Source organism: Schistocerca nitens, chromosome 7, assembly GCF_023898315.1.
Source record: "Schistocerca nitens isolate TAMUIC-IGC-003100 chromosome 7, iqSchNite1.1, whole genome shotgun sequence".
NCBI lineage: Eukaryota > Metazoa > Arthropoda > Insecta > Orthoptera > Acrididae > Schistocerca > Schistocerca nitens.
Window position 1 is genome coordinate 311,716,831 of NC_064620.1, and position 5,000 is coordinate 311,721,830.

General features: G+C 54.3%; 1 non-coding gene across 1 annotated transcript in view; it reads right to left on the reverse strand.

Annotated features, from left to right (window-relative positions):
- The window catches only part of LOC126197184 (small subunit ribosomal RNA), a 1,909-nt gene extending 426 nt beyond the window's left edge, over nucleotides 1-1,483 (reverse strand). The window contains exon 1 of the ribosomal RNA XR_007539573.1: nucleotides 1-1,483. This exon is cut by the window's left edge and continues 426 nt beyond it. This is a non-coding gene — a ribosomal RNA (small subunit ribosomal RNA).
- Between the last annotated feature and the right edge of the window lie 3,517 nt (nucleotides 1,484-5,000).

The window sequence follows — 5,000 nt, forward strand, 5'->3', positions numbered from 1 at the left end:
AAAGTAATCGCTGACAGCACGAAGGATGTCACGCGACTAGTTAGCAGGCTAGAGTCTCGTTCGTTATCGGAATTAACCAGACAAATCGCTCCACCAACTAAGAACGGCCATGCACCACCACCCACCGAATCAAGAAAGAGCTATCAATCTGTCAATCCTTCCGGTGTCCGGGCCTGGTGAGGTTTCCCGTGTTGAGTCAAATTAAGCCGCAGGCTCCACTCCTGGTGGTGCCCTTCCGTCAATTCCTTTAAGTTTCAGCTTTGCAACCATACTTCCCCCGGAACCCAAAAGCTTTGGTTTCCCGGAGGCTGCCCGCCGAGTCATCGGAGGAACTGCGGCGGATCGCTGGCTGGCATCGTTTATGGTTAGAACTAGGGCGGTATCTGATCGCCTTCGAACCTCTAACTTTCGTTCTTGATTAATGAAAACATACTTGGCAAATGCTTTCGCTTCTGTTCGTCTTGCGACGATCCAAGAATTTCACCTCTAACGTCGCAATACGAATGCCCCCGCCTGTCCCTATTAATCATTACCTCGGGTTCCGAAAACCAACAAAATAGAACCGAGGTCCTATTCCATTATTCCATGCACACAGTATTCAGGCGGGCTTGCCTGCTTTAAGCACTCTAATTTGTTCAAAGTAAACGTGCCGGCCCACCGAGACACTCAATAAAGAGCACCCTGGTAGGATTTCAACGGGGTCCGCCTCGGGACGCACGAGCACGCACGAGGCGGTCGCACGCCTTCGGCTCGCCCCACCGGCAGGACGTCCCACGATACATGCCAGTTAAACACCGACGGGCGGTGAACCAACAGCGTGGGACACAAATCCAACTACGAGCTTTTTAACCGCAACAACTTTAATATACGCTATTGGAGCTGGAATTACCGCGGCTGCTGGCACCAGACTTGCCCTCCAATAGATACTCGTTAAAGGATTTAAAGTGTACTCATTCCGATTACGGGGCCTCGGATGAGTCCCGTATCGTTATTTTTCGTCACTACCTCCCCGTGCCGGGAGTGGGTAATTTGCGCGCCTGCTGCCTTCCTTGGATGTGGTAGCCGTTTCTCAGGCTCCCTCTCCGGAATCGAACCCTGATTCCCCGTTACCCGTTACAACCATGGTAGGCGCAGAACCTACCATCGACAGTTGATAAGGCAGACATTTGAAAGATGCGTCGCCGGTACGAGGACCGTGCGATCAGCCCAAAGTTATTCAGAGTCACCAAGGCAAACGGACCGGACGAGCCGACCGATTGGTTTTGATCTAATAAAAGCGTCCCTTCCATCTCTGGTCGGGACTCTGTTTGCATGTATTAGCTCTAGAATTACCACAGTTATCCAAGTAACGTGGGTACGATCTAAGGAACCATAACTGATTTAATGAGCCATTCGCGGTTTCACCTTAATGCGGCTTGTACTGAGACATGCATGGCTTAATCTTTGAGACAAGCATATGACTACTGGCAGGATCAACCAGGGAGCTGCGTCAACTAGAGCTGAGCAGCCGGCCGCCCGGGAGTGTGTCCCGGAGGCCCGCGCGAACACGCAAGCGTCCGCTCAATTATTCCGCAAACAGGAGGAGGCTGGGCTCCCCTGCACGATACACCTCGAAACCCTCTCAGGTCCCGGCGGCGCGCAGCGCCGTCCTAAGTACTTGGTCGGGTTCGAGAGAGGCGCAATCGCCCGGAGATAGGCGAGTAGACGCTTTCAGTGCGACCACCCGTGCTCCCAACTGAGCTTGCCGCTGCCGACAGAGGCCCGGGAGCGTGCTGTCGTGGTGTTGCCGGCGGGAGACAACACGCGGCCACAAACAGTGGCCGGGCAGCTCCAACGCCAGCGCCACAGAGGGGCAGAGCCCCACTTGGGTGCCAAAGCGAACTCTCCCAGCACAGCGCACGCGCCAACACATCCGCACAGCTGCGATACAAACCACCTGCGAGAACCGCGGGGGCGACCGAGCAGCAGACGGCGTCGCGGCGCCGAGTGCCGGGCGGCGGCGCATCCTCAACGCACACAGTCCTCAATCGGACCAGCACACTGCAGATGTCCACCGCGCTTCGCACCGGGCCCGCGAGGACCCACTTTGGCCGCACGGCGCCGCGCGTTGGGTGCGCCGGCGCGCAGCTGCGCCGCCTGCCGCGTCCGTCGGCCGGCGCGCCTGCCACTGGGCGCCCCCACCAGCCGGCTGTAGCGCGTGCACCCACGCAGCGCGCGGCCAGCACGCCGGGCGCTCCCCCCTCACCGGCCGGGGACGGTCCCACCCAGCCACCGCCGCGTATCGCTTCATACCCACATGCCCACTCACGTTCGTGGGTATGACGGGTGTCGCTGAAGCAACCAGTTAATACCTGTACCGATTGTCGCAATCAATGATTCACCTCCAGCGTATACAACCGCGCAACAACGGATTTCCAGTTCATTTGCGTAACTTGGGCAGCAAACGTAGACGTCCATCTACATTTGCAAATTCAGTGGGTCTTGCATGCCTGGATGATATGCGTCACGACACGCCACATCAGCCCACATACATGCTGCGACGTATGCACGAGAGAACACGTGGAAGGTGGCCCGCGTACGTATGCGAATGCCATTGCACAGCTGCGAAGCTCATTGAACACGCAAACTCCCGCCTGACGAACTAGAGGCGACAGGGGAGCGATATAAGTCTTACAGCAGTACACATTACAGTGGATAGCGGGACCATGTGGAACGTACGCACCACTCGCTAGATGTTGTGAGGGTACGCACCGTAACATGAATCAATACGCAGGACACCAGAGAGTGCGAGCACTGACCTATGTTGAGAGGGTTGCGATTAGGCAACGCTACATGAATGTTTCAATTCATATAACAATTACAGGTTAGGTTAGGGCCCAACGTAGGTTAGGTTAGGGCCCAACGTAGGTTAGGTTAGGGCCCAACGTAGGTTAGGTTAGGGCCCAACGTAGGTTAGGTTAGGGCCCAACGTAGGTTAGGTTAGGGCCCAACGTAGGTTAGGTTAGGGCCCAACGTAGGTTAGGTTAGGGCCCAACGTAGGTTAGGTTAGGGCCCAACGTAGGTTAGGTTAGGGCCCAACGTAGGTTAGGTTAGGGCCCAACGTAGGTTAGGTTAGGGCCCAACATAGGTTAGGTTAGGGCCCAACATAGGTTAGGTTAAGGCGCAACATAGGTTAGGTTAAGGCGCAACATAGGTTAGGTTAAGGCGCAACATAGGTTAGGTTAAGGCGCAACATAGGTTAGGTTAAGGCGCAACATAGGTTAGGTTAAGGCGCAACATAGGTTAGGTTAAGGCGCAACATAGGTTAGGTTAAGGCGCAACATAGGTTAGGTTAAGGCGCAACATAGGCTAGGTTAAGGCGCAACATAGGCTAGGTTAAGGCGCAACATAGGCTAGGTTAAGGCGCAACATAGGCTAGGTTAAGGCGCAACATAGGCTAGGTTAAGGCGCAACATAGGCTAGGTTAAGGCGCAACATAGGCTAGGTTAAGGCGCAACATAGGCTAGGTTAAGGCGCAACATAGGCTAGGTTAAGGCGCAACATAGGCTAGGTTAAGGCGCAACATAGGCTAGGTTAAGGCGCAACATAGGCTAGGTTAAGGCGCAACATAGGCTAGGTTAAGGCGCAACATAGGCTAGGTTAAGGCGCAACATAGGCTAGGTTAAGGCGCAACATAGGCTAGGTTAAGGCGCAACATAGGCTAGGTTAAGGCACAACATAGGCTAGGTTAAGGCGCAACATAGGCTAGGTTAAGGCGCAACATAGGCTAGGTTAAGGCGCAACATAGGCTAGGTTAAGGCGCAACATAGGCTAGGTTAAGGCGCAACATAGGCTAGGTTAAGGCGCAACATGGGTTAGGTTAAGGGATGGTGTATGAGGGGGGGAGGGGACGAGGTTCGTTCATAGTGATGATGGTAAGTGGACGCCTGAGGCACCCCGAGATGTGTCACGTCAGGATGCACCTTTGGCTCAGGGGAGGTGGTGCGCCGGTTCCGTGGGTGTGGCAAGGGAGTGGCAGACCTGTGTCTTTCATTCCTGCCATTGCTTATATGCTGTGAGACACGCCAGTGTGGTGGTGTTGGCTGCACCCCTGTGTAGCACATGTGTGGGTGTTTGTGGCTTATCTGCGTAATGATGGTTGTTGGAAGAGTGAGATATTCTGTTTTGGGGGTGGACCTCCTGGTTTTGTTATCATAGTGTGAATGGTGTAATGTGGCGGAGAGGATGCACTGGATGTTGTTCCATGGTGGTGCTTAGATATTGTGTCTGTGTCTGTTACAGCCAGAGAGTAGTGTGTGATAGGGTGTCTGGGTGACGTGTAGTTCACATTGTGTGCACAGACTGTCAGCATGTATAGGGACAGTTGTATGTCGTATGTCATCTATATTCCGATGGCTCTGCATCTATTAGTTATCAGCGCCATGTATCAGTTTAATCTGGTTGCAGTCTCGTGGTGTTCTATCTCTGTACAGTAGTAGAGGTGCGACTGCACTACGTAGCTACCCCTTGCGGCAGCTTTCCCCGGTGTATGGCATATGATTATCAGCAATGAGTCGATTAGTGACAACTGGTCGTGTGACAACGTCACATGTCTGCGGGTGGGATACGCTACAACCTGCTTGTGGGTCAGGGCTCAGTAATGCTCTGCTCACACTGAGCGCTCGGACCGTCATTACCCGTCTGCGTGATATATTGCGGAGCGCTTTTAGCCATTGCCAGAGTCTTTGCGACTGCGAGTGCAACGCCCATGGGGACCGACATGGTTGGGGCGCTTCCTAGCTGATCGCTCAGCATCGGAATCCGTACTGTGAGCACGCAATCGCGCACAGACTTAGAGCATGTGTAGGGACAGCGGGAATTTCGCATCTTGGATAAAACGCTTCATGAACCGGATGATATAGGGGTGGATTGCAACTTACGACTGCGAGAAAAGTCCGCCGTTCATCCGCTGGAGTTGCAATTTGGGCAGGTGACGTGAGGCACGTACGGGGGCGGGTGGC